Source organism: Molothrus aeneus, chromosome 6 (genome assembly GCF_037042795.1).
Source record: "Molothrus aeneus isolate 106 chromosome 6, BPBGC_Maene_1.0, whole genome shotgun sequence".
NCBI classification, from domain to species: Eukaryota; Metazoa; Chordata; class Aves; order Passeriformes; family Icteridae; genus Molothrus; species Molothrus aeneus.
This window is the reverse complement of record NC_089651.1, coordinates 14,986,418-15,013,032: the sequence shown is the minus strand read 5'-3', so window position 1 is coordinate 15,013,032 and position 26,615 is coordinate 14,986,418. Positions and strand designations below refer to the sequence as shown.

Sequence of the window (26,615 nt, the reverse complement as noted above, 5' to 3'; positions counted from 1 at the left end):
AACCTCCCTTGAGAAATCCCAGCCCAGATCAACTAAAATGAAAGCAGATGACAGAAAGAAGTTAAATGCCACTATCGTAAAGCACCTTCTTAATTTACAGCACACCTCTGAAGCAGGAAGCAGCAATTAAACACCAGCCTTTGTAATTACAGCACAGGAGCCTGCCTCCACCCTCACAGCCAGCTGGAACTGCTCCCACTTCTGGAGAGCTCTTCAGCAGCCATGCTCACCCACAGCGATGCTGCAGCTCTCCATCCAGCTTAATGCTGCCCCACACCACCAGCTCTGGGACCTGTCTGAGCAGCTCCTTGCCATGACTGGACAGGATAAGGACTTGGGAACACTGCTGCAATGCCAAATCTAACAGCAGCAAAACAGGACAAGCATCTTGTTTCTCTTGAACTGAGGCAGCTGTAAGAGGAAGGCAAGAAGCTGGGGGGAACAAATGTCAGTCATCACACGGTGAAATCTTTCCTGACTTCATCCACCAGAGGAAAAAAAACTAACAGGGCCTGTCCAGGGCCCACAATCAATTAGATGCCAACCTGATTTATCTGCAGTGATTTCTGCTCCTACACCAGCTGTCCAACTCTCTCCTGGGCAACTTGACTGGGAATTTTATACCCTGAATGGGCCATTTCAACCACAGTATATTACTAGTTTCTCACAAATGTTCCTCTCTGCTTGAGGGAGGAACACTCATCCATCAAATACCTTGGTGCCTTCTCTGCTTGCCACTTGCTGCAACTATTTGCTTTGGCACAGCATCTCTCTGGACAGCAAGCAGGCACACTGTTATTTTCCCCAGTGACAGCACTGAAAAAGGAAAGCATATAAATTATAGCAGTCTTGGGGCTGCCTTCATTTATCCAGCAAGGAATGGGATTTTTTTTTGTGCGTGCCTCTAGTGCTACTTTTTTTTTTAAGATGCTGTGGAACTGCTCCCAGTTTGCTTGCTCCAGAACAGACAGTGCTGAATATATACCATTCTGGAGGGCTTAGCAAATAGAACTGCAGGGAAGAAAACTTTTTCAGCACAAGGCACCTGTACTCTGCATGCCCTGGGAGACTCAGGGCCTGTTTTTACACACATTTTGCATAATTTTACTCTTCTAGAGCAGCTTTTCTGTAGAATACCAGAAAACTCATGAAGACCTAGTAAAGGGCATGTCCTGCTTGCACCTACAAACATGGCAAGTCCCCAGCATTGCATCACACTGTCAGTCCATGAAATCTTCAAGACCCAGAGAAACTGGACTACAAAGACAGCCCAAATGTATATGAAGATTATGCCTTTATATATTCAAGCCATGAGTACCACACACAGCCTTGATTTTCTACTTGTTCCCATCATCCACCTTTGCCCATTCCCCAGTGTCCCCCCACTACCAACATAACTTCAGTGGGATTTAACTGGATATATAGAACATATATATATAGAACTTAACTGGATATATAGAATCAAAAAGACAAAAATCCATTTCAAGCCAAGGAGAGATTGGAAACAATCAATCAGTGTCTTTGAAAGTATTTAGATCACTTCTCCCGGGAAGGACTGCAGGAAACAAAGCAAAGGAGCGTGTCTACCTGAGAGGGGTGCCTGAAGCTGCAGAAAGATAGCTGTGGAAATAAAGCAAAGGCTCTGGGCTGCTGTAAGACTAATTAAAACCTGATTTAACTGGGGCTGCAATTTTTAATCTAGATTTTGGAGAGTTGCTGAAGCATTTCTTAACATAATTTTATCCAGCAGCCCCTGAAATGTATTCAGTGTCAATTGGTATCTTTTTCCTGGGACAAACATCTACACTGGCAGCTTCTACCACTGACACAACACATCAACTCACATAAAGAAAAAAAATCACCATTAGCTAAAAATATCTGAATGAAAACAAAACAGTATTTCAAATGCCATTGTATTACCCTGCCTTTCTTTCCTTGGCTCCCTCTTTGTTTTCTATGGCCATTGACATAGCCTCTGATAGCTGCAAAAAACTGCCTGATTTCATACTAGTTTTTAAATAGCAGTGGGAGACATTTCCTTGAATTACATTTATGAGAAAATGCAACCTGATAAATTTCTCTTGTAAACAACCCTTCTGAAGTCTATGAAGAACTACTGAATATATCAAGAAAAGGCCCAGTAAATGAGCTGTGAAAGGAAACAGTGGCAGGCATGACGTATTTTTCTCCCTCACTTTCCAGAAGCTGCTCATTAAGTCCAGTTTTAACTGGGGTGGAGACAAGCCACAGAAATTCCCAGGATAACACTGGTGTCTGATTAATGAGAAATGTCACATCAATCCAACAGACTTGTAAGGAAGATGTGACTGTTGCATGCACACAGGCACCGACATTTCACTGTGTGTTTGCCCCAGAGCATCCTGCCCACCTGCTCCCTTCCTGTTCCACTCAAACCTTCCTAAAATTAGGACCATTTCTTCAGTCCTGTTCCAAGTTTCCACCTTTATCTCCCAGCCTGCCAGTGCTGGTTAAACAAAGAATTTTGAGCAGAAATAACTGTATTCTGTGAGAGACACACTCCAGAGAGCAGGAGGATGAGCACACAAACCCAAACACAGCAGCGCCGGATGCTTTCACAAAGGAAACCTGCATCCTTTCTTACAGTAGAAATGAGCATAGAGAGGAAAGAATGACCTCCAGATGTAAGTCATCCTAGAAAAGTTACTTTAAAGGCAAAGCTGAAGATTTTGTACTTTTTGTGCTAAATGCAAACCTTTAGGGGCTTTCTCTTAAGTCTGCTTAGGTACCCTGCACACATCTGCTGGGTGAAAAGGAGCAGCATGTCTGTTTGATACAAAGCAAGTACAGAAACACACTACATTATCCTGCACAACCTTTTGAAACATTTAAATATAGAAGAGGAGGCATGAAGGTGATTCCCCATATTCCTTGGGATGGCTGGAAGCTGGGAATGCTCCTTTAGCCCCCTCACAGCCAATGGGTTGCTCCAGCTCCAGCACATTTCAGCATTTTACAAGGCATCAGCCATGGCCAGGATCAACATGTATAATGCTCTGTAAAAAAGTAAAACCCACCAAGTTGCCCAGGAGTGCTTTGGCTGAAGTAATTCAAATGGCAAAACAGCATTTTTTTGAAATAAATCTATTTCAAGTGGATTTGGCTTGTTTCCAACACCAATTAATAGGAGTATTGAATTCCTGGGTAGATAAATATGCAGCTTCTGCCTGCTGGACTTTGATGTAATGACACTGTTAAAACCTAAAAAAACCTGATTCTATCTGCCAGAGACTACAAAAGCTGTATTTCCCCCAATACAGACCTTTCTAGACTCCCTTTTTTGAAAGGATTGACATTCAAATTAATTTTGAATTTGGCAGTAAGAACTGCAGTACACAATTCCTCTGTCCACCATAGCCATATAATTGTTATAATTCAGCTTTTTTAGCTGTGCATTCTTAGGTATCCACAGAGATGCTCTGGGAAGGGGTAGCAGCAAATATCCTGCTGCAAGAGAAACAAGCCAACACTCTGCAAGACACTTTTGTTAATTTTCTGTAACAAAAATACACCAACTCTGCTGCTTCTTGTGCAAACCAACAAACTACCCTAATTGACAGCACTACCATTCATCAGCCTGCCCCCACAAACAGTAACCTTTTCCCTCTGAGCTCCCTCACATCCACCCAAGCTCCCCACCATGGATGGTGTCCATGCATCTCCTACTTGACTCCTGATGCTTATCCACTGCCCAGCCACTGCTGTTATATTTAATCCAGAGCCTTGCCTCACACAGAGTGATCTCTGTATCACAAAGCACCACTTGAGGTAACAAGAAAAACAGCCCTTCAGCTGCAAGCTCAGGCATCTCAGAGACAAAAATCAAGGAGGAAGTTTGTAGGGAAAAAAAAAAAAGAAAAAAAAAAGAAAAAAAAAAGAGAGGATACAATGTTTTGTTTAACTGCATTATTGTGCTTTGGACCTAACACAGAATTCTTAGCAGGTGACACGGAAAGCCATTCCTAAAAATTAGGAATATGCAACATTTTGTGAATCCTAGACTACAGAGATTTTGGCCCTTTAAATCAACTAAATGTTACATTTTACAAGTGTCAACTTTGCATAATTTCTTTTTGCTAGTGTATTTAACATCCAAGGGACACTTCCTTCTTGCATCTTCCCCACACCCTGCTTTAGGAAAGGACAAATCACTGGAATAGGGACCAGCAAGATCAAAAGGAAGCTGCTTTTTCATTTTTATGCATTTGTACCAGCGGGCAATTTATCATTTACGAAGCTGGGGATGGCTGAAATTTTGTTCCAGGGAAACCATGCTCTGTTTAATAATGAGAACAATCAAATGCCATGATTTGTAGGAAGCAACTTTTTTCCTTGACCTTTTTATTACTGGCAAAATGTCAGCAGATTATTGAAGTGCAGAGAGCACAATCTATGATAAATAACTTTGAGTTGCCACATACCAGACCAAAACACCCCCTCCTCCCTGTCCAGACACAAACCTTGGCTTTCCAAAACAGCTCTGATTTATAAAGAACTATAGATAACTAACAGAGTCTGAATGCCAAGTGCAATATCGTGGGTGAACAGGGTTTGCTCAGTTCCTGGAAGCATAAACAAGGGGGAAAGAACAAAAAGAGCAAGAGCCAGAATGCAACCTTACTTCTGTCTTTGACAGCTGCAAGATCACTGCTGACATAGCACATGCAATCTTCATCCTTACCTGAAATGCAGCAGCATGAAAAATTGGAAAGGATCCAGTAGAAAACCATAAGGCTGTCTCCAGTCTTAAATCAACTGCAATAAGATTTAAGATGTTCAACCTATTTAACTAATCAAAGACATGTAAGGGATCACCTGATCATAGTCTGCAATCACTTAGAGGGAAAAGATGTCAGAAAGCTGGAAGAAAGAAGGTAGAAAAATGCCAGATTAGAGAGAAATCTTTTACTGTAAAGAAAACTACCATTTCCACACATTTCTGAAGAGCACAAAAGAATCACCACCAAAAATTAAAATACCCTACCTGCCTAAGGAAAATGCTGTAATTGAAGCAGAAATTACTAGAGGTAAGAATCCCGGGCTAAAATCCTTGCAGATGCAAAGCCAAATGAGATCAACAGGACTGATACAGCTGGCTTTAACATCCAAGATGCAAAGAAAAGCTACATTGTCCAGAAAGCAGACTCCAGCCTTCCTACTTGAGCCCACTTTCTCACCAGATAAGCACCTTAGGAGATCACCCTGCCAACTGTTGAAGAGCCTTTCTCAGCTGCCTGAGCCCTGCACCTCGCTGTGCTGCAATCAAGCAGCAGAGCAGCCAGCAATGGGCAGCTCATGCTGCTTGTTAAACACTTCTGGTCCCAAAACACTGCATTTCTTCTCCACTTAACTTTTCTAAGGTCCACTTCCAAATCAGGCTGAAGAAAATATTGTTTTACTGGCTTCAGTAAAATAAACCTTTTTCTTATTTCCCACGCTGTTTCATTTCCTGGTACTCAAAGCTAAATGGCACAGATATTTACAGTACTGGGAGTCTCATCTGTAGCTCATCTAAGACAGCCTCACTGAGCCAACAGCTCACAGTGCAGTAGGACGGCCCATTAAAAACACTATGGGATACTTCCAGGCTTCCTACGGGCACCATCTATGTGTACAGCTCAGCTCATTTTCTACACATTATTAAAAGCTGCTCTGCTTAACCAACCATTTAATTTTGATGTTAAATGAAAGCAAAAAGCATGACAAAAGAATTGAGTGAATAAAAAAAGAAAGAAAAAAGATGCACCTGAAGACTTCCTAGTAGCTTTATCCAGAGAGCAAACAGGCATACTCTGGCTGGAACTGGGCCAGCAGACAATGCCAAATAACCCCAAGAACAGATCAGACCCTCTCCCTGCCCTCATAACAGAGCCCTGTAGGCCAACACAGGAAAATAAATAAAACCCAACCCCAAAACTTACTGTGTTATTTTTCCGGTGCAGACAGAGGCACAGAGGTGCAAGCAATCTCCCCACAGCTACAGGAGGCCTGTGATGGAAGCAGGAACTAACAGTGATCTCCTGATTTCAAAGCCAAATGCCCTAACCACAAAATTATCCTACTTGCATTGCCTCAACCTGTCTCGTCCAGGAGAGCCAAATGACTGGAGAAGAGAAGGAGGGAGAGAAGGGAAGAAAACAGAAGGTTTATCAGGAATATTTCTGGTCCACCTGGGAGCAAACACTGCTTACATTGGTTCCCCGTAATTGCACTCCAATCAATTTAGAGCAATGGTATGAACTTTAGTGCTCAAAATACTCAACTTTCTGAGAGTTCAAGCAAGGCTAACACAGACCTTCTCTTAAAGCAAGGGAAAGCCCCATATTTCTTAATGCTTTTTATACAGGGGCCTGGAATGCTCAAGAGATTAAATAATTCACACGCTGCCTTTCCCTAGGGGTTCACATCTAGCCCAGATCACAAGTGTCAAGTACAGTCACACGCACTCTTGATAGACTTTGAGAGGTAAGAGCATGCCATGAGTGCAGCTCCCAGGAGATAAACACTTGTATGGGACAAGTCCTTGTAGATCAGCTTGGCAGCAGTCCTAGCAGGACAGCAAGAGAAGCCAGTGCAGGAAACACTGCAGAAAAGTCTTGGACCCCAGGGTACAGAGGTGAATAAACGAGGGAACACGCTTTGGTTTTCCCCTTAACAGCTTCAACTTCCAAGGACACAATCAAATCCTGCCCCAGATAGAACACTTCTATCCACATGGAGAGGCAGGGTGTGCTTACAGCAGTTCCATGTTAAAAGTGGCATAAAAGATGCCATTCTCACTCGCATCAAATATGCCAAGACAGTGAGTTGGTGTGTTTTTACATGGGGTACACAACTCTGCACACCTTGTGATTTGCCCAGGCTCTCAAACAAGGCCAATGGAGGGAAGCAACAGCACAAGGTGCCGCAGCTCTGGCGCGGGAAGAGCAGCAGGGGCGGGTGCTGGTGGATGGCAGAGAGCTGGGTGCGCCCACTCAACCTGCCCGGGGACTTGAGATGTTGCAACTTGCTCCAAGCAGAAAAGAGCAGCAAACCACAGCTTTCTCTGCAGTGTGGGCAAAGCACAGAGGGAGCAGAGCCTCGGGGGAGCCATGCTACACTGCAGTGCCTTCAGAGCTGCAATGGCATTTGCTGTGTGTGCCCCTGCCTGCGTAGCTCCAGGCTTGGCTGGAGGGTGCAATCTGGTTCTTCACTCTATTTCCACAGCCATTTTCACTTGGAGTGCCTGCTGATTCCTTTAATAAACTGCTGCATCCCAAGGGCAGAAAACTCTTCTAGCAAAACCTGGGAGTCAGCAATAGAGAGGGGAAAATTAATTATTAAGGACCACATTGGGGCAGGTTTTCTTTTTTTCTGTCTCAAGCAAAACTTAAATCACTTCTTCCTTCCCCCATTGTGGCTATGGTAATAACACACAACTATTCATTACCCTCATCTTCACTAGAAAAGCCTCTTTCAATTTAGCACTTAATATAATTACACTAAATTAAACAGTGTCTAGAAAAAGTCCTACCTTTTCACAGCTATTACCTTACCTCTATGAAACTCTATCAGTTAAAAGTGAAGATAGATATTAAACAATAAGGGTTTGTAGCTATTCAATGAGGAGAAAAGTGAGATGTTCAGTGGAAAATTGTTCAAAATCTATTTCTAAATTCAATACCACATCTCCAAGGAAAAATGGGAGAATCTCATTAATGGTATTGCAATGTCCCTCTCACATTGCAGAGATAGTACTTGAGTACCAATTCTCTGTTCAGTTTCCTTCACTTCAACAGCTTCCTTTTTTAATATGAGGGAAAAAAAGTCTGCCTTTTATAAAATCACAAGGTAAATTATTGCCTTTGTGTGCTTTCAGCAAAAGCTCTCTCTGGCTAGTGATACATCATTAATGTGATTTCTCCAAGAGACATAGAGGATAAAAAGCACTTGGCTGCCATGAAGTCAATGGGAAAACACACAGACTTTGAGAGGGTCACGATAAACAAAAAATAAAAGCCATAAATTTCCACACTGGTACTCTAAAAAAAAGTATTAAAAAAAAAAAAAGACAAAGCATCTCTACAACAGGTACTCAAGAGAGGCATTTGGTAAATGGTCCTTTTCTCCTAAATAAATCAAATGTTGGTAATACTTGGAGTGATATTAGAAGCCTTATTTTTAACACAACATAAGCTTACCAGCCATCAGGAATAAAATATTAAGTAGGAAATATCTTGAATATATTGTTTTTCAACAATTGGGAGAACATTAGTAATAATTAGCAGCCAGCACAGCAGCCAGCACTGGAAGTGCTCTCTGCTAACTGTGCATCTTGTGGATAACAGCAAGTCTTATGTTAACACAATGATGTCAGCTGACAACAGCTTTATAGCAGAGAAAAGCATATTGTGCATTTCTGGGAAAAAGAACCTTTAGTGTTGTGGGGATTATTATGGTTAAATTGCTTCTGAGTCACAGTCTGTTATTGCTCAATGTTTCTCACTTGGTCCCTACCTACCTACCTCTTATTTCCTCATGGGCATGCACCTGTTCAAAGAGAATAAAACTGCCACTGTTGCACCCACTGTCTTAGCTCTTTTACACAAGTTATTCAGTATCTTGCTTACATAATGAGACTGGTTTTATTTATATTACAGAACAGCCCAGCAAAATCCAAGACAATACTGCTCTAAATATTGTGTGAATTTCCAATAAGAGACCTTGACACCAAAGAACACAATCCAGGCAGAGAGAGGATGAAAAAAACATGGAAAGCTGATATTGACACACCCTAGCCATGTACCTTCTCAGGGAACTCAGAAATGAGAGACCCTGCACTGCACTTCTCAGATATACTCATGGCTAGGAGATCCTCCCAGCTTCTCAGTACACCTCACCCTCTTGGAAAAGAAAGCCTTCAGCACCTACGCTGAGGGATTCCACAAGCCAGAACTTGAACACCAGCTTGGGAAAAACTAGGTTAGAAGCCTGACAGTCTAGGCTTGGTTTAAGCAGCCTCCAGCCTTGTCCACAAGTGGAGCTCCCCAAGTCTACTGCAATGCATAGGTGTAGGAATAAATGAGTGCAGGTATTAATAAATGACTGCAGCTGTGCCAAGGTGCCTCCCATGACCTGGAGTCCAGAGAGAAATTCAGGCAGTAACAGCAGTTTGATTACAGGCAACAAAGCTTGGGTGGTTCATCAGTCAAAAAAAACCCAACAAAAAACAACCAAACCCAAAACAACAACAACAAAAAACTAAACAACAAAAAAAAAAAACCCACAACACTGAAAAATATGTTTAACAGCCAAGAAATAGGGTCTTGTTTGCATCCACTGAACCTGAATTAAAACAAAACAAAATTTACGCATGGTTATATACATTCTATCTCCTCTTGAATGAGAAAGGTTACAAAGGCAGAGTAGGACAAGGAGGCTGGGGCAAATGACAGATGTCAAAAAGGAAAGAAGAAAATCTACTATAAACGAAACTGAAAAATACAAACAGTGTGTATTTCATATTTAACACACTTGTGTCCTGCTCTAGATTACAATAACAGAGCTCTATGGAAGGCAGTTTAAATTACTGCCTTGCCCACTAATGCTATATTTGTACTGTGCATTCAGTGCCCACTGAAAGCCTTCATAGTCCAAATAAGGATTTACAGATTTACCAAAAAAAAAAAAATACTGTTTAGACCCGAACTGTCTGACCCACACACGAAAGAAAATGAAATTATCTGCAAATCCAGATTACTTTCCTTAGTAAGGTAAGGTAAAAAAAATAACTCACTGCATCAGCAACTGTCAGGCTTGCAGCAGTGCACAAGGCTCTTTTTCAAGGCAAGACAGAAAGAAAAGACAAACATTCATCTTATAAAATGGAAATCTCATTTATTTGCATCCATGCCAGGAGCTTGCCAGAATAACCACTCTGACAGAGCATTAATTCCAGTGGCAATTTCACATTCACATTTCAGGGATTTTACAGATGAGCCAGCAAGAGCTGCCCGAATGAACTGAGCAATGTTTGATATGGTGTATAAAAGCCTTGGCCACCTCCTACTTCTACATAAAAGTGATTCTCTCCAGATGCTGAAGTGATAGCAAAAAGAGAACATGCAAAAATATCCAAACAATAACACAAAAGAAATTTAAGTTGTTCTTTTCATTCTGCAAAGATTATTCACAATGATCAACAGTTACCCATACCATGCAATGGAGCAGAATTCCCTTCCTCTCCTCATTGGGACATGGCAATTTATTGCTGTGAGGAGAGAACCCCCATCATTTTAACCTAAGAGCAAATCAATTCAAAAATGCAGTGCTAGCACAGACTTTCCACTCTCAATTGACATCAAACAACACAGGTAAGAAAAGGCAAGCTGCCTCTGCAGCACTGAAGGTGGGATGGAACAATGACACTACGACAGTTGCCTGCAACAAAATGCATTGGCATGAAAATTAAAGTACCTTTCAGAGCAATCTCATGATTTTGCTGAGAGAAAACTGAAGGAGAGCTATCAGTACACTGCTTTTGTGCCTGAAGTGCTGGGACACAGAAGGACCAAGCTCACATTTAAGCTTTGCACTCGACACAGAACGAGACATTTCATCCCTCGATGCCTCTCTGCCACATCTGATAGATCAGCAGCAAGTCTGCTTTTATCTTGGTTTCTGCTGATCGATTTAGACAGCACACCCTTCAGGACTCTACTACAGCAGCATTCCAGTTTGGGAATACACACAAAATAGCTATTACATTATTCCTTGGGGGTACAATTTCACATTGATTGATTCACTGACAGATTAGATAGGATGAAGCAGGCAAGCCCCTTGTTGAGTTTCCCCCCTCCTCCCCACAAGGAGAGTTGCACACGTCCCAGTTTATTAAGGATTTCTCTTTTGCCTTTAAGTATTTCTCTTTTGCCTTTAGCTGGTTAATTTTTCACTGATGCTATAATCATGCGAATGGTAACCGGGTTGCCAAAACACTCCAACTCATACAGCCCTGCAGTCAATTCCCAGTAAGTTGAAGCTTGGCATGGAGTTTAACAAAACACATAGAAAAACTACTATCAAGAAAACCGCCAGCACAGTAAAGTTATTGATATTGGAACAGAGCACAGGCCTCAGTGGCACACTGCAAAGGAAAGCCCAGGTATACAGCTGGCTGTTTATTAAACAAAGAGGAGAATTGAGCCTTTTCAATTCAGACTTTGATTTATATACCTATAAATCCTTCAATGTGAAAGGGGCATAAAGGAAAAAATGGCATCATTTCAACTAAAGACACTACAGAAAACTGAGACTAAAGAACAAGGGATATGCCCATGTTTTTTATGCAGCTTGAAAGAAATTAAAAAATACCACCACACAAGCAGCTGGACTATTCTAACCTTCTAACCCTAATCCCTCTTTCACATCACTCTCCTTCTGTGATGGGCAGAAACCATTTACAGGTAACTCTTACTAGCCTGGTGTTAGCTGCTTTCAATTTTGCAGAATATTCCCCTTTAGTCCCTTGATCTTTTTGTGTTACACAGATGCATATGCAGTACCTAGAGCCCGATGCAAGGACAACACTCCCATGCCTTGAGCAGAGAAAGAGTATTCCAATAATTGAGAAATGTGGAAACCTGGGCAGGTTGTACACTGCTCCTTAGTCCTCCCCACAGAGGCTCAGCAGCTACTTATCAAAAGGGTGTTTTTCAGGATGGTTGTCTCCTTCCCCCTTCATTGCATGACCAGAAAGAGCCACAGTGGTGGGGAGGAGCTGGGATGAAGGCAGAACCTGTGATTTAGACACAGCCCTGTACAATTAAATACACCACAACCACACAGCTCCAAAATGAGGGCTGAGGAGCACCTGGGAGGAGTTTGCTCAGTCTCAAGATGCTTGATGCTCCATAGCACATCATAAACACCAGCAGTGACAATCAGCAGCCTGCATGAGGAGTGAGCAAGCCCAGACCCACACTGAGACATGCTGGCAGAGCAGGTCACTGTCATTCCTGCCAAAAACCTATGTGTATTTGGCATTTGGATTGTTCCCATTCCCTGAGCTACTTCTTGTGTTTCCTTTACCTTAGTAACCACAGCAGGCATGCACAAACACCTACAAAGTGCTGCCAGAGACATCTCATGTTGAGGACTGGAGGCGTGAGGAGCAGCATTTCTGGCTGAGAAAACACTGTGCTGTTAATGCTCCAAAGGCAGGGAGGTCAGGAGACAAAACACTAAATGCAGCTTTCCCCCCAAATAAAACAGGAGATCAAATAGCAGAAATCTCGGCAGTTGCAGAGGGAGGTCTGTGCTCTGCAGCTCAGAGGCAGCAGGGCCCTGCTGACACACTTCAGGGCAGTTTCATTTTTACCTCTTCAGCCCCAGATCCAGCACAAAAAGACCTTCAGCAGTGGCAACGCTAACAACCTCCCAATTGCCTCCAGCAGATAACAGCTCCCTTGGACATGGAGCGAGTCCAACCCAATTCAGATTAGCTTAACTGAAATTTTTATGATCTATGAACATAATAAGAATTAGTCGAGTCTCAGTTTTGCTCTGAGCACGGCACACTGATTTCAAACACTGCATACTACAGATTATAGGAATGGCCTTTCCCTAGAGATATCCTGATTCCAAACCACAACACTGTATCAGACACAGAGCCATTTTTCTCCTGCTGTAGCCAAGAAAGCACCTTGAGCAATATCTAATCCAGTAATGGAAACTGAACCACCTGTACTCTGCAAGCCTCCCTCCCACTCACCTGATGAATCAGTGTTGCAATAAAGCACATGAAAATTAAATTAAGCACCATGAAAAGATTAGAGCAGTAAATCCGCCTTTCAGTTACTTTCATGCATCACCATGATTAAATCATTCCTTAGGTTCACACTGTCCTCTTCAAACCAGAATAGGCAGTGGGCAGGACTATGGCCTGTATTTTCTCCTTGAGTCAGAGAGCTGCTGTCTGTACCTCCATCAACAATACCACAAAGTAACCCCTGGAGCTGAATCTGACTCCCTTGCTGCCCCAGGTCCTTTTGGCCCAGCTCTGTCCCCCTCCTTGCCCTGCTGGGGTGGGGATACTCCCAGGGTCACTACCATCCTGCTGGGAACTGCCCAGCTGAGAAGACCCATTCTCCTCTTTGGGGAAGAGAACTTACCACACACAGAGCCTGGCTTGAGGCTTCTGTCTCTCCCTCCCCACTCACACCTTTTTGAAAACTTGCTGCCAAGGAGGAAAGGTGGCAGCTGGGGACACATCCAGTGCAATGGCTGTTCTCTGCTGTACAGACATTGCTGAATGCTGTTGCTATCTCCTACATCAGTGCAAAGAGGGGGAAGGAATATTTTGACAACAAAGATACGGCTGCACCTGGATGAAGTGAGGAGGTTGCTACGCAGTTTAAAGAACTTTCCCCCTCACTTATGTTAAACAATTGTTTCACACTACAATGCTCTAGGTTTGCATAGCACTTGAAATATACGGTTTCTGATCCAAGAGTCAGTCACATGTGCTTATGTGTTTATTTCTCTAGGAATGCTGCCTTGCTTCACTTAGTGCAAGCTACAAGCATTTCTAAACTCAGGTTTCCAAAATCTGGCTTTTAGATAGCAATGCCTATGGTCTCCACCATGGTATCTGTACAAGCACCTATAGGAAAGGTAATTACTATTGTCAATTAAATGTAGCCAATTAGTAACAGCGCAGTCTCCTTACTAGTTCCTCACCACGCTGGAAGAAGTACATTAAAAATGCGTTCCACCTACCAGATATGCCCACATGTCTAAAGAAATCAGGTCTCCTTGACAGCACGCCATCCCACACGCCACACCGGCCGCTTGCTGGCTCCCCAGCCCTGCCATGCCGAGAAGTCGGGGGGCAAGGGGAACCACCCCACAGCTCCCGTCGCCAAACCCCAAAAAAGGCACACGTAGAAGCGGCGACGCACAGCCTGGGCACAAAGCACGGGCACAGGCGGCAGGGTACCCTCCCAGAGCTGCCAGCGCTCAGACCCTCGCTGAAATCACGCCGCCCGCAAGCCGACTCCGGGGTACCACGTTATACTTAAAAATAGGCAGCCTGGCAGCGCGGGGGACAGGAAGAACAGCTAGCATGGGAGGCGGAGGATTTATTGGAATAATTTAGGGCAGGGAGGGGGGGCGGTATTTGCTTTTATAGGATATTTTGGGGAGGATGGCTTCGGGGATTCGGGGGAGGACGTGGATTTTAGGGGGAGGTGGGGATGTCCGGTGCCTCTTACCTGGCCGGGGCGGCCGAGCCCCCGCGCGGTGCCGCGCTCAGCACGCCGCGCCCCGCCGCCGCCGCATCGCCGGGACACGCGTGGGACGGGAGCGGGGACACGCGTGGGCCCCGCCGAGCCGCTCCCCCGGCGGCACGGAAAGCGCGCAGCGCCGGGCCGCGGCCGGACAGCTGCTCGGGGGAGGCGGCGGCAGGAAATACCAAAAGACTGATCCAACCACGCTAGGGAGAGAGGGAGGGAAGAGAGGGGGGGAATGGAGAAGAAAAATAGAGGGCGAAAAAATAAAAACGGAGGAGAGGGGAGGAAAAAAAGAAAGGGAGAAGGAAACGTGCAAAATCCGGGCGGGATCGGCGCGGAGCGGGCGCGGTGCTCGGCTCCCCGCGGGAGCGCCCCGGGGAGCGCCTCGGCCTCTCCCGGCCGGAGCTCGGCTCCCTTCGGTTTGTTATTCCCCCCCGCACTCCCCGCAGTTCGTGTCTTTCTTCTCCTCGGCACAGGGAGAGCCCGAAGCCGAGGCAGAGTAAATAAAGCAAAACCACCAACCCCTTAAACAAGAATCAGGCGGACCCCCCGGCCAGCAAGCAGCAAGCCCTCCCTGGGGTTCACTGACGCCACGCGCAAGATAATGGAGAAAAGCCAACCTGGAGGAATCACCACGCTGAAGCCCTGCAGCTGCAGGAGCACTTTGTCTCAGCATCCAGCCACACGCCTCCGCCGACGCCGTGGCTCAAAGGCGCCCATGCAATATGCAGCCCTGACACGCAGCTGGGCGCGCTCCCAGCTTCGCCTGTGCATCCAGAGCGAAAAATCAATCCCATGGCAAGCGCGGACCCCTAAGCTCCTCCAGACGAGGAGGACAGTCCAATCATCACATCCCTGGTCTCAGCCTGCCTGCCCTTCGGGGGAGGCATGATTTTACAGGCAGCAGAGTATCTGGTAAAGCATCACGGCAGAAAACGACCCAGCCACACGCATTTAACTGATGCTTCCTCTCTCCTCCACTCTGCAGGTCCCACGGTTCAGCACTGGACCGAGAATAGGAAGCCAAACAGGACTTCACACCTCCTTCAACTCCATGGGAAGAGATGTAGCGAAGTTAAAAGGCACCCAAACTTTCTGAAACCAAAAATCACATGAGGGGATAATGTGACCAACATGAGTCTGACTTACATCACTAAAGTCTGAATCACCCATGTAGAGCTGAAGCTTTGGTGCAAAATACAGCATGAAGCTCAGACTCATGCTTCTGAAACCAGAAGCATTAAATCATGTGCCTGAAATGCTTTACTACCCCACCCTTCACATAAAAAGCCAGATCCTTTTTCTCTTTACCGTGTGCAAGACAAAGATCTCTAGCTCTGATGTTCCTCACACTACACGGGAAGCCAGCTTCCAGCACTAAAGAAAAAGCAACTCATTACTTGAAAAGGTTTCCCAGATCTTAATGAAAAATCCTGAATTCATCCCAAGATGCAAGGTCAGCTTGGACCAGGGCATAATCTCTCTCACTTACTGCCTCCAGCCAACTCCAGCCCAGGCTTCCCTGGATCACTGATAGGGATCCAGGGAAGGCTTCACCCTGCATCACTGATATCCACATACCTAATGCCAGTAGAGGTAGCTGATTTTCTCCTGGTCAGCTCAATGGGACATAGAGCAGAATGCACTGTACCTAGCTAGGAGTAGAGCATGAAGTGGGAAGGAGAAGTCACATCCATTTTTGCTCTTCCCTGGAAAGAAGTACTATAAACACAGCAGAAACAATGAACAGCTCACACAGCCTAAGCTGCCCCTGCTCTTCACACAGCACTTCTCTACCCATTAAATAAGCCCCTGAATCACTTGCATAGAGCAGGTGATTCTAAATTCACCTGTATTTGTTGTGATTTCTGCCATCATCTGCAAGGTGTGGAGAGTTGTCATGATTCCAGCTGCCTTCAAGTTGGTCCGGATTTTCACTTAATCCTCACCAAAATTTAACCCTGAGGGCAAGCCTGTACTGTGCAATGGGGCAGGGCACTGCATGGAGATGCCAAGGCCTCTCATCACCCTGGCTCAGGGCACTGCCAGGTTGAGCCATCCTCTCAGAGCATGAAGCAGCTCACCCTGCCTCATGCTGCCTTCTCACTCTCCCTGCTGCCTCCTGTCCTGTCTGTTCCAGGCCACACTGGAGTCCTTTCTGTGTTCTCCACTCCCTTCTGCTTTTAGAGCTGGAACACTCAAATGCAGCCAGGTAGTTTGCCAGCACCTTGTCTGGTACAAATGGCTTTTTAACAAAAGCATGGACTTGACATTGGTCCACCTGTCTGCATCCAGGCTGGCTTTGTCCCATCATGGCTTCTCAGCTACTTTGCTACAGAGATCTACAGTTTTTAGCACCCTACATGAATCTTGGTGGGACTTAAAGTTCACTTCCCAGGGATTTCCATTTTGGACGTTTTTTAAAACCCTTCTAAAAGTGTTTTGGCTAAGATTTCTACTAAATTATTTTCTTATCAGGCAATCATTCCATGATTACTAGGGTTTCATCTGCCACATTGCTGCACAACACTCATTTGATAAAAAACTGAGCATCCAAAATTCTTTATGTCAAAAAAGTTAGAGACCCTGATAAAAAAGATAATACATTAGGTTTTCCTATATGCTCTAGGACAGTGCATGAGGCATTAGTGATACACAGAATTGTCAGTTAAATTGTCAAAATTTTGTCCATAAACTGGAGAAAATGAGAGAAAATTTACCTCAGACTGATGCTTTGCATCGTGCAGCCATGGCATTTCTTATGGTCCAGGGAGCCCTGAACTTGAATTTGCTGTGTCTTCAGACCTTGCACCAGATGGGTCCCCTGGCTCTGGGTTAGAGCAATCCATCACTTCCCTGTCTGTCTGTCAAAGCTGGGACCTAGATCTGTTCTCCCCCTTATAAGTCCCCCACAGAAAGGTGGGGAGTAAGCAATGCAAACACTAATATTTTTGAAGACCATTTTCCACAGCCCTCTAGTGTCTATTCTGTTAACAGCCCTTCAGAAACACATCTGCTGGTTATGTGCTGTCAGCAGTCCATGCAGATACACCTGAGGTGTGTATCATAAAACCCCCAGGGATTAGATGTGTAGTACAGAGCTCATAACCCAGCTGTGCATTTGGGGTGAGCTTTGCTGTGTCCTAATGCCACCTGAGCTCCCTAGCTTAAAGCTAATTCATCAGTGTCCCCCAGATATCACATATCCCTTTGACAGAAGCTCTTTGATGGATGTACCTTGCAGTTAGGGCTGAGGACCCTTCTGGCTTCAGCTCTCCTTTGGAAGAAATCAGCATTCCTTTCAGGGGGTTGGCAGCTGTGGTATTTCCTTTGGGCATTTGCCAGTGTTTGTAACACTAAACTTTCCTACCACAGAAACAAAATTCTGTCCTAAAACGCCTTGTAAACTGGTGTGAACTCTATCATAAACAGGGTAATGAAAGCAGCAAAGCACAATAAGCTTTAATTCTAGTGCTGGGAGAGTCTAATCAGGCTGTTTCAGCTGTCATTACTTCAGTCCTAGCAATCCAATAATGCAACTTGAAGACCTTGATAGTCAGAACACTGAAACAGAACACTGTATCTCACATATTTTTATAGCAACCCTTGGAGATGTGCAACAACACAATATCAGTGTTGTCTAGAAATTGTGGTAGATGCAGACAGGCAGGTGAGCAGCAGCAACAAAGAGAGCACTGAGTTCTCTCAGGTCAGCAGCCTGCCTAGGAAATCATTGCAGTGCTTTCCCCTGCATCTTCCTTTTCAATCCTCCACCTTTCACAGCTGCTGAACGAGCTCCTCTTCCCCCAGCAGAGATCAGACCCCCATCTATGTGAACTGTAAATGCATGCTCATTTGGCAGAGTCCAGCAGACTTGCGTTTTATGCTTTCCTATATCTCACAACATAGTTACAATAGTTCTACAAGCTCCCCTTCATGACTAGATAGATAAATGCCATAAAAGCCATAAGATATATTTATTGGTCTCTATTAAAATGAAAATGGACAGGATCATATTTCTATCATTATAATTACTACAATGGCTCTAGAGCCATAACCACATTAATCAGACATCATATGAATGGTTGTTAGCATTGTAGGATACTTGCCCTTAAGCTCATGGCACATAGTGAGACAAGAAGCAGGAAGCTTAAAACAAATGAGTGAAAAAAATGTTATTAAACACGGGTCTTTATCATTAGTCATAAGCTTCAACACAGCTGTATGCAATTAATGATAAGAAAAAGATCACTTTTACCCACAAGGGTTTTCCAGTGCAATGTTCCTTAGCAAAAATATTCAATGTCATAGATGGATAGAGCAGGAGTTTCTTGTTAACAAATAGTAGTCTGTCTGTTTAGAGCTCTGAAAAAAGCATGTTTGTTCATTTTACATTTTGAAAAACAGAGCTGCTGCTAAACCAGGATCCTAATTGCTAGTTTGCTGGAAAAGGTCTCTGGAAAAGTTAGATAGAAAAACCACAACCATCTCCCTGGGAGCCACTGGAGACTGGAGTCCTCTTGTGGCAAAAGGTAGAAGAAAATTTCCAGTGACTGATACTGCTGAAAGCTGGGACCCAGTAAGAGGTGCAGGGAGTATCTACGCCACAGTGTTTTGATCCTGCAGACTTCTGTTTGCTGTGGTAGCTCCTTTCTGTTAGTGTGTTCCCTGAGATGATGTTTCTGACTGGGGTTGTTTTTGTTTGTTTTCTTGTCTGTCTCTGTTAGCAGAGGTAACTTTTCCTGAGTGGATTGCTAGCAAAAATTTTTCTCCTGGCTAGTATATTCACTGTACAGTATCAGAGATCAGCTGCCATCCTTCTTTTCAGTCTGGCTGAGGTGGGCAGATAACACAATTCTGAGACCTTGTTTAGATCTTGCTGCTCTGTATTTCTTCTCCTTTTCTGCTGCATTGTCTCCTATCTGCAGACCCTATGGTCTGCCTTGAGCTCATCTTAGGAGACATTTCTATGAATGATGGATATTGGCCATGTTAGTGCCATGATCCCTGCCTGGAACAGCACTGCAGAAGATGGAGTAGGTAAATAAACTGAAAATCTTTCTTTACTCACACACTGTGGTCAGAAAGCTTTCCCATGTCCACACTTGGCCTTGAGTTACAGCAAAGAGGTTATCTGGCTAGCAATTTCACCCCATGGGCCAAGCCTCCAAAGGGCTCATGAGCCTCTCACAGCTCTGGTGGTCCTGCCAACAAGATTTTGAGCTTTCAGGAAAAGTCTTCAGCAGGAGCTTGTAGCACAGGCTTCATAGGCAGCTTTAAAGACCTGCCAGTAACAAGATAAAAGATCCCAGCTGCTCTTACCTGATTTATTTTCTCTATCCAACCCATCAGTTGCTTGGATGGTGCCCTGCTTTCTATAACCTTAGCCTCCAGGATATTTTTCAGGAATCTAAATACAATGCCATTTCAACTACTTCACCCCAGACCTCATTCCAGAGAAATTGTTTGTGATCTTAGGTATCTTATATTAAACAAGATTTCTAGGGCAGACCTTACTTTCCCTACCCTGCACCCTCACCAATGTAAACTTCTGTCTCAAGGCACTCATTCAGGAATCCTGAACTACAGTCTGTGTTCCACATACATGGGTCTTGCTACAGCTAGAGTTAAATGATGTTTAGTTGTGACTACCCAAGTTTCTAATTTCTTGCTGTTCAGCTGAAGCCAGTTCATATCAAGCACCATGGACCTATTTTATTTTCCTCCAAATGTTTAAGCCAGCAAATTAAGCTGAATGCTGCCATTATGGCTTTGGTGTGAAAAATACATCAAAGAGTTTGGCTGTCATTGATTTGTTCCCACAGGCCTGGCCAGTTAACTAACTGCAAGTATCATCTCAGAGAATAGCCCAACATACTGAGCTGATCTAGGGAGCAAGGTTCCTTCTGCAGCAGGCTGGAAAGCAGCCGAGATATCCAGGATCTGACAAATTGTCCAGTGAAATCTGGGCTAGATTTCAAAAACTTTGATAAGACATGACACAAAACCAATTTGGTATTCAAAACCATTCCAATAGCCCTTGTTGTTGGTCAGGTTTCAAGCTAATTACAAAGCAAGCTAGCTGTTACAAAGTCTCAAAGGATGAAACAAAAACATTCATGTATATGTAAACATACCCATAAGGAGAGTCATAGCAGAGTTTGGGTTGGGAGGGATCTTTAAAGGTCAGCCAATCCAACCTCCCTGCAGTGAGTTGAGACATCTTCAGCTACATCAGGTTGATCAGAGTCCCATCCAATCTGACCATATAAATATGTGTATAAATGAAGTTCTAGCATGGCTGCAATGTGAGTCCATCCCCTGGGCAACAATCCTCTCCAAACTCCTGCAGCACGGGTCACTCTTCCATGGGGCTTCTTCACTATGGAGAGTCTGCACAAGTGTGGGCTCCTCTCTGTGTGAGCCTCCCACAGGTCACAGCCTCCTCTCAGGCATCCACCTGCTCTGGTGTGCAGGGGGATCTCTGCATCCCTGTGGATCTCCATGGGTTGCAGGGGCACTGCTGCTTCACCATGGGCTGCACCACGGGCTGCAGAGGAATCTCAGCAGAGATTCCCTCCTCCCCCTCCTTCTGCACTTCAGACCCTGGTGCCTGCAGGGCTGTTCCTCTCCCATGTTCTCATTCCCCTCTTCTCTGGCCACAATTACAACTGTGCAATCATTTTTTTTCTCTTTTTCTAAAATATGTTATCACAGAGGGGTTACCACCATTTCTAGTTGGCCCAGCCTTGGCCAGTGACACTTCCATCTCTGGATTGTCAGGGAGTGTCTCTGCTGGACAGGGAGGAAGCTTCCAGCAGCTTTTCCCAGAAGCCACCTCTGTAGTCCTCATGCTACCAAATCTTGGCCATGCAAACCTAATCCAACACATGTATTTCTATAAAAGATTCTCCTATCAGACTCATAAACATAGACACATAGATCTTCATATGGGCCAGTACCAATCTCTGCACACATACTTAGTTATGTATTGACTGATCAATACTCTGTCCATAGGTAGATCTGGATCTAGACAGACAGAAATCACAGCTTAATTCCTATTTTTTTACTACTTTGTTCTCTCCAGAGAGGGGCATTTTGAATTAAAGATGATTGAATTTAGCTCCTGACGCTCAATGTATAGTATTGATCTGGAGGTCAGGCCAGAGAGTCACAAATCAGCTCTATTAGTAGCTTTGTAATAACATTGTATCATATTCCCAAGCTTACAGCTGCTTCCCAGGTTGTGTTTGTTCTCATTCTTGACCCTTTTTATTTTGTTTGACTCTTGACTCACTCTTGTAGCCAGCTCATCTCTAATAAATTATGGAACTTCTCACAGCTTCTTCCCTGCTCTTCTCTCCAAAATTCATCTTCTGGCTCCATTTGTGATCAAGCAAAAAAGTCGCCTTGGCTGTTACAATTCATTTTAAGGACTCTTTGTTATTGCTGATGCCTCCGGTGAACTCCCACAGGGGCTTGAAGGAGATCAGGAAGAAAAAGTACAATAATATTTTTTGCTGCTTCTGAAGGACGTCTGGTTTGTCTGCACAGAGGGATGCCAGTATTTTTGTCATCCTTTTGATGCAAACAGGGAGACCTGTCCAGTGTAACAGTCACAGGTTACAATTATAGAAATGAAACACAAAACACTGAAGCCTGAATGAAAAATATTTCCTGAGAACAGATCTAACACTGTCAAAGACCATGCTCTGACTTACAGCCCAAAAGGACGGCACATAAAGGTTTGTTCCAGAGCAAATTGTCTGTCCCTTTTATGCCACAAAGGACCTGGTTTGATCCCAGAGTCACTGATTAGATCTGTGCTGTTGCAGTCAAAACACAAAGGTGCTCTTACAGAGGATGGCTTGATTTAGCTACTACTGGAGTCCTGAAATAGTGGGATAATACCTTGAGAACTAGGTCCTCCACATGGGTGACCTGATGGTGGCCACAGAGAACTGTAGGTAATTGCTCCATCATTTTGCAAATTAAATTATGTTTTCAGCCATGATGAACTGTATTGTTACCCTGTCAGTGACTGTGTCTCCTAATCCCTTCACACAGTGAAGCCAGACTTGGTGTGGTGTGTGACTTTCTTGTGCTGTTGCTGCATTAGCAAGCAGGAGCACATCTGTAAGGCAAAGAAATTGCTAGTGAGGATGCAACATGCACACTATTTGCATTTCAGAGAACTGGCTTTGGAGTAGCTTTAGTCTGGTTCCATCAAGTCAGCATCCATCAACAACTGCAGCAAATTAGGCATGCTCCTAGAGTGCATCTTCCCCTGCTGATTCACTGAAAGGGATTCCAGGTGCATGTACTCTGAGGCTGCTCTGGCTATGAATCAAAGAGCAGTAAATAAAAATGATCTGGATATTTGCCTCAAAATCACATTGCTGATCTGTCTGAAAAAGAGAGAGAGTGACATCTGAGAAACTAAGAGGCTGCTGACTGAAAAAACCCAAAGAAGATACTGATAGAAAAAAATACCCTGAATGCAAAGACACAGATTTTAGGATAACATGCCATCTTATCTAATGCCTGGTAACAGCTCCTTAGGTTTGCACAAGCCTTGGAGCATGTTGCTTAGCCCTTCTGTGTAATGCTCCCTCAATTATACCTGGCTGTGAAGGTCAGGATATTTGTCCCTGTTGACAGCCAGGGGAAAACAGCTGTGTGGAGCAGCTAACTCATGTAGGACATTGCTGAAAGCAGATCCCACAGCTGGGACACCATAGCCCCACATTCCACCAGGCCTCCACTGGGTGCAAGCCTTGCCATGAGGCCAAAGGCTGCTTTTTTCAATCACATATTGTCACATGGCAGTTTTGTGCCACTGTTTTGAAGATGAACTGTTAAATGTAGCAGCCTTTCACTTTGAACTCTCGTAGTAAAGATACAGACATTAAAAGTAAGACCAACTTGTAAGAACAGATGTCCTTTGAAAGGCAATCAGCGAAAAACATACCATAGGTTTGAACAACTAATGCTACCTGTGCTTACATTGACTGAGAAATTGCAAAAAAACCACAAATATATGGAATGCGTTAGTTAAGTGTTATTACTTATATGTGTACAATTAAAGGTGTAATGTTCATCAAGTATATAGGGATGAAACCAGAGTTCAAGACCATCAATGATCTCTTGCTGCCCAGAACAGGAGATTCTCTGATATGCAACTAATCCTTGTCCTGCTTCCCAGTGGCTACAAAGAAGATAAAAGCATAATGGGTAGAATAAAATATTCTCAGAGTGAAAAAAATAACTACATTTGAACATGGTGAGCTAATTTGGTAGTGCTTTTCAGAAGTACCTCAAGTAACTCTTAGGAAAAGAGTTTTTTTAAGCAGAACAAAATCCAAATCAACCTTCACGGGTGTGGAGTCATATTCAAACCTTCAAATTTATCCTATTTTCATCAGAGCTGTGCCAAGCATCTCAGCCAGCTTGTGCTTCTGCAGCAAAGCTTCATGTTCCTCACAGCTCTGTCAAACTGTCCAGTGAATGCAGACAAACCTCAGCAGTTCTGGACACAGTCAGACAACTCACAGGATGCCTGTATCAGCAATGACAGTGATGCAAGGCTCTGCTGCCTAAAGCCAGAGGGAAGTCCAAGATACAGATTGGTTTTGAAAAATTGCACTTGCCACTGACAGGAAATTCTTTTTATCAGGCAGCAAAACCATAATGGAGTAGATCTGTAAAGGAGCAATATCACTTGGTGTCAGGTGGGGGTCTGGACATCATCACTTACTCTTTTTCTTTCCCCAGGAAGATTGCTCTGGGTCACTGGATTATGTTAAATAGGCTGGTAATTTTTAGGGATATTTGAGCAAAATTGTTTCCTCTTCTCTGAAATACTTGTCTTGGAAACCTGCTTACACATGTACATACAGTTTCTCCCTGAACAGATGTTACTTTTCACAAAATTACAAGGCTGATCTCTGTGGTGAATACTAAATAGTTTCAAGAAGTCTGTTCTCTGAGCTGGTACAGAACATAGAACTCAATGGAAGGAAAGGAGGATCTGGTGAGGAAAAGAACTGGTCCTGGTTCTGGCCTCAGATGCTGAATTTCTCTTTGCAAACCTTTTATGCCTTCAATTCTTCATGTGCAGAATGAAATATTTCTCACAGACTTTGCTTACATACATTTTATACTCTTGATGTCTTATCTACCATGTCTAGAACTGCAGTTACTCCTATTTTGATATAAATAACAATATTTTATCTCAGTTCAGTATTGCACTTCAGTACTTGCACAGAAAAACAGTCACTGACTCCTCTATTGCTTTCCTGTGAGTTTGTTAGATTTTCCCTTTAAAATTCACAAGAGGTTTCTAAAAGCACCAGTTTTCAGAATGGAAGAAATTTTCAAATCTAAAAAGACCTGCAAAGAAGAAAAGTTATGTTTATAGAAGAAACCAATCAGTTAGAGATGGTATTCTGGGTTTAGGCTTTTATCTCTGCAGAAGTAAAACCAAGTAATAAATGTCTTTATTTGTCTTTTCTATAAGAAGGGCAGTAAGATATACCTTAAACAACATAACCCAAAAAGCGTAAGGCCAATAATTTCTCTCTTCCTCTCCTCTCTACTTTTTTTTTAACAGAAAGAAAAACTTGCTTGGTAGTGGGAAGTTGGGGGTGGAAAAGTAGGAAAGGACTATCTGGGGAGGTGACAGACTCTTCATTCTTACTCAAAGCACAGGTAAATGTCATCAGCTTGAGAAAACACAAAGGATTCAATGTGTGGCAGTTGCTTGACATATTCTCACCTCACTTGTAAAAGCAAATTCTTATCTGTTAGAATGGGAAAGGATTTTTCTAAACACAAAGTGAATGTAAATAGATACCTGTGAGCTTGTCTGTGCAGTTGTTTTTTCCTGGTTATACTGGTCTAATGAGATGATTCATGTTAGACCAGGGTGGACACACTGATTTTAGGTGAAGACTGGATCTTGTCAGAATAGCTTAAAGCATATGCAGCAATATACAGAAAAAAAGACAGGCTTTGATTTTTAGACACAGTGTGTCCTCCTGGGAACTACTGCTGGTTTAATTAGAGAGGTTCAAAGTCTCTCTCTTTCCCTTTCTATTGTGACTCTCCCATGTTGATCAGCCGAGTTTGAGGAGAGACTGAGCTGGTCTCTGCTGCATGACATTCCCTTCCCTTGAAAAGATGCCAACTCAGCTGACAAGTATTGTGACTGTAATGAGTAAACATTAACTATTTCACTTCTTAGCAAAGCACACAAGGAAATCAAAGGACCAGAGGGCCTGCAGAAACGCTTCCCAGAATACAGAGCAAGCTTGGCTGCTGCTATGCATAAAATGAATGTATTTAAGCCTACCTACAGTTAAACTGCAAGAAAGTCAGAGGGAGGGCACCAAATGAAGAAATTTTTATGAAAAGGTTAAGGTTGGGCTCAGCTTTGAAATGCTAGAGAAATAATACTCTCATTAACAGGTTTTTCTCTTGTCCCCAGAGAGACATCCTTCTCAGGATCTGGAAACAGGATGCTTCCAGAGCTATAGCACTGACCTGATGGATGGGCAAGGGCTGTTGGGATGTTTTTAATGAGCTATAATGGCTTTCTTCAGGGATTTTGAGAGATCAAGATGCTGAGAACAGTTTGTCTCAAGTATGACGAGGGAAAAGAATGATAAAGGATACAGAGGCAGGTAATCTGCTGAATTCATTGCACTGCAGAGAAATTATGCATTGACAAATGATCTGTTGATGAAAAAGAGGTTTTAAAATGACAGAAGTAGGTAGTATTGACTGCTGTGCATCAACTATTTTCTGTGGTTTTGGAAGAACTCTGAAAGAAGCCTTCTCTAATAGGTTCAGAAGATAATTACTGCCTGCTTTTTGAGCATACAGTGATGTAAGAAGCAAAGCTGGAAACATCCTCTGCAAAAGGGGATAGATATTAAACATGTATCCTCAGCTAGGTCTGAATCTAGCCATCTTCCATCTTCAGCTTTCCAGAGCCACCACCCAACATGATCTCCAATGCAGACAGGATACCTGCCACACATAAATCTTCCAAAAATGGAGCAAATCCAGCCCATTGTGCTGTAAACATTTCCCATCCAGCTGTCAGAGAAGTACACATGCTCAGAAACAACCCAAATTAACTCTGGTCACAGTATCTTGTGCTTTATTGCTCCCATCAAGGCAGGGCTGATCATTTGTCTTAGAGTTAAAAATTAAGAGTCTAGCTCCTATGACACATGCCAGACCAGTAGAAAATCAACATATTTCCTTACAGCATCTCTGAAAATCTATAAACTCAGCTTG

The 26,615-nt window shown here is 43.6% G+C and overlaps 1 protein-coding gene across 4 annotated transcripts in view; it reads right to left on the bottom strand.

The window, feature by feature from the left end:
• The window catches only part of OSBPL5 (oxysterol binding protein like 5), a 173,451-nt gene that overhangs the window by 120,271 nt on the left and 26,565 nt on the right, over nt 1-26,615 (bottom strand). Inside the window, exon 1 of one of the 4 annotated variants that reach the window (XM_066551723.1) lies at nt 14,930-15,222. The exons of 2 other annotated variants lie outside the window; for them this stretch is intronic. The gene's annotated coding sequence lies outside the window, so the exon portion shown is untranslated. Of the gene's footprint in view, nt 1-14,291; nt 14,365-14,929; nt 15,223-26,615 lie in introns of those variants that run through there. One more of the 4 variants, XM_066551724.1, reaches the window with a different exon arrangement.